The 15,309-nt window shown below is 42.9% G+C and overlaps 2 pseudogenes; both read right to left on the bottom strand.

Moving 5' to 3' along the window:
• Positions 1–841: 841 nt before the first annotated feature.
• LOC149117726 (uncharacterized) lies at positions 842–3,206 on the bottom strand (annotated as a pseudogene).
• A 1,247-nt stretch (positions 3,207–4,453) lies between these two features.
• LOC149117725 (uncharacterized) lies at positions 4,454–11,985 on the bottom strand (annotated as a pseudogene).
• Positions 11,986–15,309: the final 3,324 nt, after the last annotated feature.

Below are 15,309 nucleotides of genomic sequence, written 5' to 3'. Positions count from 1 at the left end.
TGGTTACGAAACTCATCTTCCAATCTGAAATAGTGGACCCGAGTTCGATTCCAGGATCCGATTTACGGAGTCTTTGGTCTTTTTCTTTTCATGCTTAACCTTTTATTCGCTGAAATATATGTAATTATTTTAGGTTTGGAACCGATAACAACACGGTTTATGAAGTAACGCGACTATGCTATTTCGCATAATTGACCTCCAATCGCATATCATCCGATGGCTTAATTCAAAATTATAAAAAAGTCCTAGATTTCTCTAAAGATCTTACGCAGTGTATATGTATTTGCTGTCCAAACACCCGTGTAATCCTGTGAAACCCGGCCTATACGTCGCGTAAAGAAGTCGAGACTACCTTTCGTCTTCAAGTGACAGGTAAAATATGTTGGGCAACCAGGTAACGAGAGGTTTACCGGGTAGAGTGGCTCAATTGATTGGGAGTAAATCCATATTAGAGCAATGCAGGTAATGCAGTGTCAACAAAGAGGCTTCCCTGCTCTGGTATTTCATGTCAGTGTGCACGAAAATAATACATAAAAAAAAGAAAAAAATAGGAACAATTCACTTGGTTTTCTTTTTCAAAAAAAGACTGCTGTTATAGCAAGTAGAGCCAGAAGTCATTAAAATAACTCGTATGACTGGAACAATCCCTAAGCCACGCATGTCCGCAAAGCTGACCTATTTTTTTCTGGCCGGGACTACGTTAATTTATTTCGTAAAAGAGGTGCCGATGTGGACTGTTCTGTAATAATTAGAAGTGACTGAAAATCTGTTTACATTTACTAACGTTTTGATCTGTGCGTTTATCATGTTCAGCGACATTTTACTTGGACTAATTTTGTTTCACTATGACGGTGATTTTTGGAATTGTCTATAACCTTCCACTTCAATAAGTAAGAATTACAAGGACCGTATTTATTACTGTCTATAATTATTTCTCAATGCATCAACAAACACTGGCTTCGCACATGATCAAGACAGCAATGACACCAACCAGTCAAACATGGCCACCGTGAGAGATCCTCACAGCACTATACCATTTTGGAGGCTTGTCTGAAATTGCCAATGTAACGACTGGATGTTTTGAAATGATTTATCAGAGCATAAAGCCTTGACTTTAGCCTTTACATAAAGACTCGACCCAAACATCATCTACCTGCATGGGAAGTGATCCGTTTTCTACGTACTTTTGAGGCAAACTCTTGAATGGCCTGGTCGAAGTCAACGGACGTCAAGGACGTAGCTTTAATACCCAGAGCGGCTTTTGTGCCTGCAGCCAAGACTAAGAAAACGTCAAGGTTATCAGTTGAATCAATCATATTTCCACTGTAGGCAAGCCGGTCCGTTACAGCCGTGATCCACTTCAAGGTATTTGCAATGGCTTGGCCGATTCCATCCACAAACCGCTGTCGAGATCAGCCTCAGGAAGAGAATCAGTTAAACGCCTTTCTCCTCGGTTAAATTTTTGAACTACAAGTCTTGTGATTTTGATTAGCTCTTTTGTGCCTTCTATAAAGCTGCAGCTGCTAATCTGACAGTTCACACCATATGTTTTTTTTTTTTTCTGTATTCCCAAGCTGTGTCCAACCTGGCGAAAGATCGCTTGATCCACCGAGACCATCTTGAAATAGTCCGAGCAATCAAGACTACAAATCGAGAACATAGTTAGCACGAATTTTAATGCGAAGTGTCTCAACACTTTTGTCGCTGATTGTTTGCAACGGTGCAGTACTTAATTGTAATGTCTGCAATTGCTTTAGTCCGATATCCGGGTTCTTTTCATGGGAAAAGTATGGACAGCTACTCATTAGTACGTTAATTGAAGGAAATTAGCAATTTTTTCACGAAGTGTAATCTCGATCGACATACGTGCGCGACATCACCGAGTCAGGGTGTCTTCTCAATCTTTTTTTTTTTTTTTTTCAATTTCCGTAAAAGGAACAAAAAAAAAATAAAGTAACTGATGAATTACAAACTACGGGTGTTACTCCCAAAGTAGGCTATCTTGGAGAACGACCGCTGTACCAGAAAATCAACGGGTAACCATGCACGAATCGACTAAATCATTATTAAGAGTATCCTTTAACCATCATTTGGTTATACCCGTGGTTATTCGCGGTTACTCGTGGTTACCGGTGGTTTATCAGCATTAAATAATCGTCAATCCAAGCTAAACTGTAAAAGGAAACAAAAACTTTATACAATAGGAATTAAATCGGGACACTATAGAAGGCACGTTTTTTCTTTTCCATATTGCATTGTACGGGACTTTCTTTTCTTTTTCTTCTTTTTTTGTCCGTAAGTCTCCTCAGCTCAGTCAATGTGAAAACAAATGCTGTTGCCTGCCGGTATAAACTATAAAAAGTAAGCTAAGCATTCCAAGTTAAGTAAATACGGATAATCATTATCAAACGTGAGTATGCACAAGTTGATATCATTGTGTGTACGACGGAATATTCAACTAAATAAAGCTACTGGACAGTTGATAATTACGTTGTTCTGTTTTGTACAGTTTGTAGCGTTTTTCAGTCGTTTCGAGTCTCAAGATCAAAACTGATCGCCCGAATTACATCTTAAGAAAGGTGGATTCAAACGGAAGACTACCATTCATTTGTATATTTTATCGAGAGGTGGTCCAGGACCAAAATAAACAACAAAAAAAGCATTAGAAAATGTTGAAACGTTTTCGTGGAAAGTACGAAGAGCAGTCGTTGGTAAATATTGTTTGGAATGACCAAAAGGTAAAACAAGTCGATGTAGCATTAATTTAGATAATTTAAATAAAAAATTTCCCCAGAAGGACTAAAACAATAAACGCTCCATTCATCGACTTCGTGCCAGAAAGGATTTCCTGTAATAGTTGAGGTCTCCCCCGACAGCTGTGGGGAAGTGACTGTATCAGTCCTCTATAGCTGCAATTAACAATTCCTGGTCAACTAATGTGGTAACTGTAGCTAAAGACATGCTGACCTGGACCTCCAGCTCAGGGTCTTCCTTAGCTCTAGTTACGAACAACGAGCGAGCAACTGGCTAGTACAGGCGCCAAGACAGAGGAATCATAAGCAAGAGAAAGACACCTAAATGGCCTCCTTTGCCTTCCCATTACATCTTTGCAAAAAGAAAGACTTCTGGTGTGACAATCTAGTGGCTGGTCCTTTCGACTCTACGTCCGACCGCTTGGTCAAGTCGGGCAGTGCCGCTTGTTGCATTACAGAGGAAAAAGTAGTGTTGATCTTAGGTGCCTCTCTTCACCCAGGAGAAAGACTAATTATTGACACAGTTCTGTTGCACTGTGCGAGATAATGCTGGGCGGTAAATTGCGATGGATAAATATCGCGCATACCATTGAAGAAGAAGGGTAACGAAATAAATGGTTTTCTTGCTGAAGAACAGCAGTAACAGCCACTGAGTACAAGTTTCAAGTCAGGCAAGACCTCAAAACAATGGCAACTACACAGTCAAGGACAGGGAGACTATGAAAAATACCAAGACTTTACCATTTTATTAACCACTTTGTTGAGGAAATTGAAAGTTAACAGAGTACCGTAAATCCTCGAATTAGCGCCCAGGGCGCTTATTTCAAATTTAGGAGAAGACGCTTATTCGAGGGGGGCGCTTATTTAATTTTTTCTAAATCGTGGCCTGACATGATAATTTTTTTAATACATCATCTGCGCGTAAACAACAACATAAGCTGTTTATCGACATAAAAAGCTGATCCTAATTTCAAATCGCGGCACCGTTAACACTTGTAATTTTTCCCAAACTTAATGCGTTCACACACTGAAACAATGCACAAATCTAATACTACACGACGAAAACTATACATCCTTTGTTGTCTCATTACTCGTCCACAAAATGGGGGGAGGGGAGGGGGGCGCTTATTCAAAGGGGCGCGCTTATTTTAATTTTTGGCCGATAGGAGGGGTGTAGTATTCGAAGGAGGCGCTTATTCGAGAGGGGGAGTACGTTATACTAAAATAAGTAAACTGATTAATGCACAGGAGTTAACAATTTTTTCATTTGATTTTCATCGACCATTTCTTCTGAATTTCTTTATTATTTTCACATTACCTAGCCTTATCTCTGAAGTTTCACTTCGCGCAATTTTTTGATAACTTCAATAACTTGATCTGATAAGATTTTTGGAATACTTGGTGATATTAAAAAGTTCGATATCATAGCTCCTTCTTAATAAAACAAAACAAGACGATAATGCAACACGTAGTAATGCTATAATTTACTGGAAAGGTTACTATTTAAGCAAGGTTACAATCTTCGCCGCGCCAGACTTACAAGCAATCAGAAATGCCAGCAAGGAAAATGAATCTAAAATGTAAGCATGAAACGGAATTTTTATAGAAGAATCTGTTCGTTTTTCCGTCAACTTGATCAAGGTGCGGTTGATTTGATCATTCCGAGATTACTTTAAAAATCACAAGAACACCATTCTAGCAGCCCTTGATATAATTTTACTTTTGTTCATAAGCAAAATAAATACGATAATACATCTATTTTAAAAAGACAGTGTTGTCCGTCAATAGGAGAAGAGGAGCAATAACTGCACATAGTGCAATCTGAATGAGGAAAATCCCAACAGCACCATTCCAGTTTGGAGACCTGACCGAAACACCCATTGTTTGTGGCTTGTCACAAGATTTGTCAGAACAGGTTGCCAAGGACTTGACCCAAACATTGGAGTCATGAACCTGCATGAAGAGTCGCCCTTCTTCTATAGCGGAAGCAAACTCTAGCATGGTCTGGTCCAAGTTAGCAGACGGAGTTGATGTATTTACAATACCCAACGATTTTTTTATCTGCCAAGACAATTATGATGTTTAAGGTGTCTGGATCACCAGAGTTTGCACCATCGGCCGGATGGGCAATCCAGTCCATAACATCCGCGTCCCACTTCAAGGTACTTGCTATGGCTGAGCCAACTTCCATCTGCGAACCTACTCCTGGCATCAGCTTCTGAAAGGGAATCACTGGAACGCCTCTTGGGTTGTGAAAATGTTTGGATTTCTAGTTTTGCCACTTTCATTGGGCTTGCACTTCTTCCCATAAGGTATTTGCGAATCTAACTGTGTAAGCCACATTTGGTTCCTATACTCCACATTCCTTTGATAGACTCCCAAGCTGTGTCTAACTCAGTAAAAGATCCCTTGATGGTCCAGAAGATCTTGAAGTATTCCCAGCAACCGAGATCACATACTGTAGTATCGTATGTTAGGACTGGGCTCTAGGCCCATTGCATGCTATGCTGGGCCAACGCAGGCCCGGTTACCGTTGTCGTTTTAGTTTCGTAGCTAGTATGGCGGCCATAGTCCATTAAATTGGCGACGAGGAACAACCAACAATGCCAGACGAAGCCGACACTAGTCAGAAAGGAAAGTCAGGAGTTCTTGCCAGCGTACGAGCAAGCGTGGGCGCCTTTAGTTTGAGTGGCGAACCAGGGCAACGCGAGAAAACATGGAAGTTATGGAAAGACCGCTTCGAACGAGCCACTCGATGGAGGGCAGTCAATGATACCGACAAGCTAGACTTACTGTTATTAGTAGGAGGGGAAGAGCTCCAGAAGCTACTCCAAACACTGCCCAAACAGCCCACAGATTACAAATCGCACATCGAAATGCTGGACCAACACTTCAAGGCGAATCGCAACAACACTTTGGAGTTGTACAAGTGGTTCAACACGAAATGGTCACCCGACATGTACCTCGCTGACTTCGAGACGAAATGCAGAGAGCAAGCGCTTCATTGCGATTTCCCCATCACACTGGACAATGCAATCATCATGATGACTGTGGTCAAAACCAGCAACGCCGAGCTTCGGAATGAAATCATTCGGAAAAATGGACACTTGAAATCGGTAAGAGAAACAGTTAAGGCTTTTGAGATAGCAAGTGAAGGCAGTCAAATGATGAAAAGCGCAGAGGAAGAAAAAAACCAAGATAAGGGCGATCCAGAGTTAAAACGAGTTTATACACCACGACGGTTCAGCATGAGAAATAAAGGGCCGAGTCGTACCGCTGACCATTCGCAGGCACAGGCCAGACCACCTTGCTTGAAGTGCGGGAATGAGGAATGAGCAAGTGACCGTTGACCTAGTCGAAGAGTACAAGGATGTGTTCCCGGGTTTAGGAAAGTTGAGAGGGGTCAAGGTGAAATTGCACGTGGACCCAGACGCAAAAGGCGCCGTGCAGAAACAGAGAAGAATATCTTTGCCACTCAAAGACAATTTGATGCTCTGGACAAGTGGGAGCAAATGGATATCATAGAAGATGTTGGAGACGAACCAACAGAATGGTGCAGCAATGTTTTTCTCACTCCAAAGAAAGACGGAGAAAACATCAGGGCTAGCTTGGACATGAAAGACACCAACAAGTACATAAAGAGAACCAGACATGCCATCCCCACCTTAAGCATCGTCCAGAATGCTGTCTTTCGCGACATATACTTGCAGTGCTCAGTTTTTCAATGCGTGGAATAATAATTACAAAGATTAGCTGTCGGAATTCCGACTGCTCTTGTCAATGAATCGGCGGCTGTCAATCAAACGGTCTGATGTGTGAAGTAAATCCCAAAGTGTAATAAGTTAACAAAAGCGCTCTAATTTAAAGGCGGCCTGCGCTCTTTACAAAGACTTTTGTCAACAAAGTCGTGTGCAGCGACATTCTCACTTTTTTTGTTGACATGTCACACTCGAAATGGTTTGAGCGCGCGAGCCAAAAGCTCTCCCACAAAAAAATTTTCTTCCAAAGCGTTGCCAAATGGAAAGAACGGTGCGCAAAAACTTTCTTCTACTTTATCGTTGTCCTCTTTTACTCGACCGGTCAGAGCAGTTCATCAGACGTAGTCTTTTACTCGATCGGTTTACGTATTCTGTCGTTGATCGAGGACTTAAAAGACAACACAGGTCTTTTTCTATTCGAAAGATGAAGGGGAAAATAAATGACATTTCTGTTTGAAATTTCGGAGCCGAACAAAAAACCAAAGGCACGCAGCGTGTCTTACGCCTAAGCGAGCATTGTTGTCCATTGTTTGTGTGAGATAATTATTCAAAATTGGATCCGTTTTAATTGATCAAAACATTTAAAAGGCCCAGTTTCGAGTATTCAGTTGTTAGAATCCTCTTTGGAGTAACATGTCAAAGCGTGCAAGACACCAGCTCGGCTTTTACGCATCACTATTTGATGACGTTTATCATCGTAGATGAGGACCAGATGACATGCTGAACAGATGACATGCTGAAAATTCGTTTATTGCAACTTGCGCAAAGCGTTACTTTAAATACGATGGTTAGTTGATACATTTTATCACCTCTCAATTTCAATGCCTTATAGCGTCGGCGTGTGTCCTATTGTTTGTGGAGGCGGAGCTTGGCATATATTAATATTCTACCAGGGAATTCAAAAGAGTTTCGCTCTATTGTTCTTCTAGTCTCCGAGGCGAACGAAGGCTGAAAGATCGTTAGGAGTGTTCGAAAGTTGGACAGAACGACCACTTCGAAACATTATTTTCCGTTAAAACTTGGCATAAAGCTTCCTTTAACAACATACATTCAAAGCCGTATGATAAACGTTAAGAGGGGCACTTTGAAGGAGTAAAATTCTTCCTCCACATATTTCCTCATATAATATTTTCCCTCAAATGGACCAAATTCAGGAAAAGAAAACGACTAAATCCACTTTTCGTAACATTTCAAAAAATGTCTCCTTTATTCCATCAATGTCTCATCTACAAAAGCGCTATGATAACCACTACGAAACACAAGTATGAAGCACGTAGACTCTAAATAAGTATGCGTAGTCGACCATTTTCTGGTCATTTTCTTTATTGTTTAACCATCGGCAGCCTAATTAAAAATTAAATTTCGCGCGCACTCTACATTTAAGTCCCGGATGTGTCGCGGCATTCTGCGCGATGGAAAGCTGGGGCCAAGTATTTCTCTCACTTAGACATGAACGATGGATACATGCAGCTGGAGCTGGCCGAGGAAAGCAGGAAGCTTACCACATTTTACACGCATAGAGGGCTGAAACATTTCAAAAGGCTGCATTTCGGGGTCAACAGCGCGGCAGAGATCTTTAACGAGGAGGTTCGCAAGATCATAGCCCAAGAACCAAATGCTGTCAGCATCTATGATGACATACTAGTCTTCGTCCGAGGAGCATGACGAAGCACTCAGGCACATATTCAAGCTGTGGCGCGAGCACGGGCTCACACTTAGCCTGGAGAAGAGCAGGCTTGACCTCCGAGCTGTGACGTTCTTTGGAAAGGTGTTCTCAAGCGAAGGAATATCACCAGACCCAGATAAAGTAGCAGCCCTGAAGGCAGCAGGTCCCCCACAGTCAGCGGCAGAGGTAAGCTCCTTTCTATTCTTCGCTGGAGCAAACGCAGACTTCATGGAGGGATTTGCACAGGCCACTGCACCGCTGAGAGAGCTACTCAAGGTGAATGCTAAGTTCCAGTGGACACCAGAGTGCCAAAGGTCATTTGAACGGGTCCGGGAAATGCTGACGGACGACACAGTGATGGCATACTTTGATCCACGACGGAAGACAAGGCTGAAGACCGATGCAGGACCAGGTGGAATGGCAGCCACCATGAAGCACTATGACCCTGAGGCCAAGCGATGGCGACCTGTCACTTATCGATCAAGAGCATTCACTGACACTGAGAGCAGATACTCACAGCTAGAGAAGGAAGCCAAAGCTGTGGTGGAATGGGGTATCTTTGCAAATCAGACATACCTTTATGGCATGGGAGGCACATTTGAGGTTGACACCGACCACAAACCACTGGTACCGCTGCTTTCAGACTACAGGACAACTGCACCACTTAGAGAGGATATGCGTCCGCCTACAAGGCTTCAACTATTGCCTCAATTACGTACCCGGAAAGAAGGAGGGAGCAGAGAACAATGAAGCAGACTACCATTCACGGCATCCAGAGCCACTGGCTACACAAAAGAGCAGGAGCTGCTTGAAGAAACGCACTCAGACACTGAACTGTCGGACTTGAAGGAAGCCATAGCTAGAGGATACTTCACGGCGCAAGAGAAGAGAGCGCTCGGGCCGCAGTACGACTCCATTTTCACCGAGTTGGCTGTTGTAGGAGGGCTGGTAGTCCGAGGTCCAAGAATTGTAGTTCTCAGGACTCTGCGGAATAAGGTAGTCAAGTTCGCGCACGAAGGCCATCAAGGTATCACCAAGACCAAGGAGTACCTGCGTGCCAGGGTGTGGTTGCTAGGGCTAGACAAAATGGTGAAGGCGCACATCCAGCACTGCCACCCGTGCCAAGTGGTGAACGTGTCACCAGAACGAGAACCGTTACGCATGTCACCCATGCCCAGTGAGCCTTGCAAAGATGTTGCTGTAGACTTCTGGGGCCCCATCCATACGGGAGAGTATCTGCTGGTTACGGTTTGCAAGCAGTCTAGATGGTCGGAAGTAGAATTTGTCACCACCACCAGCGCCAGGGCGGTGATACCAAAGATGGATAAAACCTTTGCCTCGTTGGGCATACCAGTGTCGATAAGCAGTGACAATGGACCTCCGTTCAATAGCCAGGACTTCAGTGACTTCAGCACGTACTTGAGCTTTCGTCATGAGCGAAAAACGCCACTGAATCCGCAAGCCAATGCAGAGGTTGAGCAGTTCACGAGAGTACTGAAGAAGCTGTACCAAATCAGCAAGTTGGCGAGATCGAATTTCAAGCAGGAGGTATACAGATTCCATCGTGCCTACAGAGCGACTCCTCATTGCACCACTAAAATTGCTCCGGCAACATCTGATGTATCCCGGTCGCAAGTTCCGCACCAGGCTTCCCAGCGGAGTAATTCCTCATGAGGATAACTTTGAAGAACTGTTCCAGAGGGATCTTGAGAAGAAAATGCAAATGAAAGGGTAGGCAGACAACAAAAGGTATGTCAAACCCTCTGACATACAGATGGGAGACTCTGCACTAGTCCGAAAGGAGGCAATCAACAAGGCCACACCTGCCTATGAGGCAGAACCATTGCGGGTGCAATACAGGAAAGGCGCCAGGATGGTAGCCAAAAGGCCAGATGGCAGCTACATCACAAGGACCTCAGCTCACTTTAAGAACGTTTCCTTCGGATCGATCGAAGAAGCCCTCAGGTGGTCCAGTGCAGAATGGCCAGCAGAGCCTGTCAATGAGTCACCACCAAGCACCGGAGAAGATGGGCCCCCTGGTTTGGAGCAGACTGATGGAAGCTTGATTGGGACGGGCGCCAATGAGTCCATCCCCGCCGATGCTGCCTTACCGGCCTGGTTGACATCACCACTTGCCCGGGATCAGGGACCAAGGAGAAGTGAGAGGCATCGAAAAGACACTGACACATATTTAAAGGAAAAGTACCCAGACTCTGAGCTATAATGCTGAAGTTAGGTAACTGTTCCCGATCTAGAATGGACTTTAGACACTGACTTCTTTCGTGATGAGTTGTTGTTTATTTTTCTAGGTGTCACCCCATAGAACTATCTGTGAGCAAGGGGGGAATGTAGTATCGTATGTTAGGACTGGGCTCTAGGCCCATTGCATGCTGGGCCAACGCAGGCCAGGTTACCATTGTCGTTGTAGTTTCGTAGCTAGTATGGCAGCCATAGTCCATTAAACATCCTAATGGCACACCTTTGCCCAGATGCAAGTAGCATGGCGTGTGAGAAGTAAAGGCCGTTTTTCGTATCTCTTGGCACGTTGGCTCTATCCATGGATGCAGCAATGGCACAAGAACGACCTGAAGGCATTTACGAACACCGTCCACCCACTTCTGCCCATCTACACTGAATAATGTGTATCGCTTGTCATACAACTTGCAAAACTTCTCAGCGTATCGTATGGCGTATGCATTGCTAGTAGCTTCACAAGGATACTTTCTCTTCAAGCAGCTGCGACACCAGTTACAATAACGGTCAGATGGGCTCTAGCATTCCGAAGGTAAAGATGTGTTCGGTGAGAGGTTGTATGGGCTGGATGTTGAATTGGCACGTTCACAGGAACAGTCCTTTGACACTGGACCGGAAGTTTTGTTATGCACCTCAAGCATGCACTGGTACAGGCAATAAGTTGCAGTGGGGTCTTCACAAATGTCCCTTTGTCCACTTTTTTGTTGGATATAGGTATTAGTGAGGCAAGTTGACCACTGATAGCGGTTGTAATTCGCTAGTTGAACGTATTCGGCAACTCCTGATGGACCCGAATCTTTGCCACACTGAGAAGCCCATTCGCTTTTGTGCAAGGAACAAAAGGACAATTAATGACCTCATCTTAATCTGTGTAAAATAAACATTGTTATAACATAGCGCGCGCGCTAGTCCTATCTAATTCCTATTGAGTCATCATGAACAAAATCTCTATAAACGCACGGTCGTGCGTATATAAGATGACGTGTGCAGTTTCAATTTAGCTGCAAAACTTCCGTCGAGTTTAGTGCAAGTTCCTTTCGTTTAACGTTCGGCAATGTAAAGATTATGCTCAACAATCCAAACTCTACTTCGAGCCTTTGATTTTTGCCAGGCTAAGATGTTTACTTAAACGGAGTATTTTGACTTTGTTTGTCTACATTTTCATCGAGTATTTTTGACTTTGTCTGCCTACATTTTCATTATAATTAATTCGAAGAAGCGAATTTTTCATTGACAATTTTGGAAACCAGGTTAAGCGTTTTCGCTCAACCGTTGCTCAACTGATTGTGGCGTGTTAGGATCCTAATGAGCTTTGTTTTTCTTCACCGTGCATTGTGAGAACTTTATAGTCAATCACAAATAAAACATGTTTTAGCGCCCAATTTGTTGTTGCCATGTTATAAAAGAATTGGTTCATGCTTTTAGCTGTGCGTATATCGAGTTATGGATGCACTTGAGAAGTTTGGAGAGCTCTCAAGAAGCTAGAGTCGCACTCGGCTCTCGCCTCGTGCGACTCTTACGCTTTTTTCGTGCTGTCCAAACTTCCCGCGTGCATCCATAGCTCGATATACGCACGCTAAGCATGAACCCATTCTTAAATATTAACAAATTAAAACAGACTTCAAATTCCCAAACAAGTATCACGTAATGGAAAAATCAATGGAAAAAAAAAAAAAAAAAAAAAAAAAAAAAAGACAGAGAACAGCAGCATAAATTTATGCTGAGAGGGTAATCAAAAAACACCGCGACGTAAGCAAAGACATTTTTTTTCGTGCTCGCCCGATCTGTCGAACGCTATTTCACGCTTGGCCGTGGATGAACATAGTTATCCATTTCATTTTCGACTCCTTCAAATTCCATGTTTTGACAAGAGCAAAAGAAAAATACAATTTCATGTTTGAAAATAAATGTCAGCACTCAGTAAAATGTCCAAAAGTATTAACGACTCGACTGTTTTCACAATTTTTTTTACAGATGCAAAGAAAAATGATGTAAACGCTTTGGACTTTTTTACACACGGCTCTGCGATGACCGCGTTGGTTTGCGTGATGGCTTCGTATGTGAGGGCAGCGTTACTGAAGAGCAGATGTCGAATGACCAGTGTCGTGTCGAAAAAGACAAAACTGCCCCTAGCCTTGCAACGGTTTACTTAATTAAGGGGATATCATTACCTAAATCGTTGGCTTTTACGCTTAGCAATCGTTTGGAAAAACCCTTTAGTTTGATAAATGCTTTTAAGGTGGAAAGGTCTCGAGACAGGCAGGAGACAGGCTGAAGCATGCAACAAGTAGTGCCTACGTATTTACCCTCCAACACTTTCAGGGATGTGCGCTATTAATACCCAACCTTTATAGGGCGCCTTCACAGTTTCAGATGCAGAATAGAGCTTTGAAATTTAAGTTTGAATACCAACTTACCCAATATATCGCTCTGTATATTAGAATGATAACCGCAGTGACACAACTGTAATTCGACAACACAACTGTAATTCGACTGAGTAATATGCTACATGTACGACTGATTGACAGGCAAAATACAGATCACAACGTATTAACAGCGAGCAGTACCGGCTGACAACACTGCCTCACAGTGAGGAATATCGGCAACTAAGAACACGGGTTTTAATTCATTTTGGCCCGAAATTTGGCTATATTATGTGTCATCTAGTCTGTGATTGTGTATGGTTTTCGGAAGAAACATTTTTTGCCTCGCTTAACTAATGAAATTTTCATTCCTGTCATAATTGCCCAAGCCCTTTTTAAGCGGCTGACAATTACGTGAGACACGATAATATATGACCCCTTTCGGGCGGGAACTGGGCGATAGTTTTCAGAACTAAGGCGTCGCCCAGCTCGGGGCCACTTTCTCCCTCCCCTGGGCGCAGTCTTCTACCTTACTGAGGGGGGTGAATAGGGGTATGCAAATCTGCCGATCCGTGCCTTTTTTTCGCCAAATCCGTCGATCCGCCAATATTTTTTGTTCAAATCCGAAACCACACTGAGCCACATCCGGAAACAGAAGTGTAAACGTTCAATGGTAAACTGGTAAATGTGAATGCCGTGTTAATTTCGCACAAATAGTGAAGAAGGCAAGACGCTTGATGACTATAACACAGTACAATTCCAATAACAGTCTCACACCTGAGTTTAAATGAGCTTGGTTCGAAAAAAGGAATAATTTGGATGCACTCATTAACATACCGACCAAGGCTGAAGAAAGATCTATGATCCAAATTTCGTTTAGGACCCAAGATTCGAACATCAAGACAGGCACAATCCGGAATCCGCGCCAAAATTCATCGCTGATCCACGATCTACTGTGTTTTCAAAATCCGCGAATCCGCTAGATTAACCGAAAAAATCCACAATCCGTGCGCTTTTTAAGGCCAAATCCGTCGATCCGAAAACCTATTCACCCCCTTCCTTACTTCAGCAGGCAAGTCAAGTACATTACACAAGGTCTAGTTAAAACTTTTAAAATAAACATTGTAATTGAAGCATGTAATTAATGCTTGCACCGGGGTTCTGAGAGGGGGTATACTACGCAAGCAGTATATTGGTGTATAAGACATTTTACAATCCTTTGCTCTCAAAGTGCGGGCGGAATCAGCGCCTGTTATCTACAATCAATGACGGAAGAAGCTGATACAGGGAAAAGAAATGCAAGACATTTAAAGAAAAACCTCTAGGGTACCATTTTGTTAAGTGTAAAAGGTCAGTTTATACGATTTTTAAGTATTACAAACGTTAAACAAATATTTCGTAACGTGATTCTTTATGAAATATTTGGACTATTGCAAAACCTTCAAACACTATATAACGAATTTGACTCTCCGGTTTACAATTCATCAAAATCTGTTGAGACCTTTAAATCAGGAAATGAATAAGGGGCATTTCGACCTCTTGTGCATGTGATTTCGGTTTGCGGAACGGTCACGCTTCCTAGGTCTTCATGGTCTCGCTACATACATGGACTACTTGTCACTTTATTGTTTTCTAATATCAACTTACTGATTTATGCGCATACATAACATACAGTCGAACTTCTCTGCAAAGACCACCTTGGTGACAGAGGAAAGTGGCCGTTGTAGAGAGGTGGCCGTTATGGGGAGATAGGGGTGTAATATGACACCTGTTCTTTTCGGGGGTACAAGATTTAAATTTTCTAAAAATGCTTACTTTAGCCTATAAATACGTAACACCATCAATTACATCAATAAAACACAAACTAAACAGAAACAGAGACCAACGACGCGTAGTATGGATCTGACTAGTTTGATGACCTTTTCCAATAAAAAGTGTGGTGTTGAATTCAACGTTCGTCAGAAATTGATTAACTGGCCGTTGTCGAGAGGTTATTTGGGCAGTTGGGACCCGTTTAAGAGGCCGTTGCCGTAGTGAAGAGGTGACCGTTGTAGAGAGGTTAATAATGTATCACGTAACACTCCACCGGTGCCAAAAAAAGTTGGCCATTGTGGAGAGGTGGCCATTGCAGAGAGGTGGTCGTTGCAGAGAGTTGGCCATTGTAGAGAGGTGGCCGTTACTAGAGGTTCGACTATAGTTATTTAAATCACGAAATCAGACCTTCGCATTTTGAAACTTGACAATGGCATATTGCTGTTATAAACAATAACCACACGGAAACACTCAACGGCCTGTACTAAAACTGACAAAACGAACAGAATCCCGACACCTGTTACTGTAGTGGCTATAACTTCTGTTAAGGCCACTTCTGCGAATTCTACCGTTCAACCGTTCAACCGTTCAACTCTCTTAACGAGAGACTTGACTAGGGTTTTCTAGCGTCGGGGAAAGGACAATTGTAATAATCTGTAAAAAATAACAACAGCAATAAGAAAGACGCGCGAGTGTTCCAAGGA

Source organism: Orbicella faveolata, unplaced genomic scaffold (genome assembly GCF_042242905.1).
Source record: "Orbicella faveolata isolate gen_17 unplaced genomic scaffold, um_ofav_v1 contig_1, whole genome shotgun sequence".
Taxonomy (NCBI): Eukaryota; Metazoa; Cnidaria; class Anthozoa; order Scleractinia; family Merulinidae; genus Orbicella; species Orbicella faveolata.
This window is presented reverse-complemented; position numbering and strand designations above follow the sequence as displayed.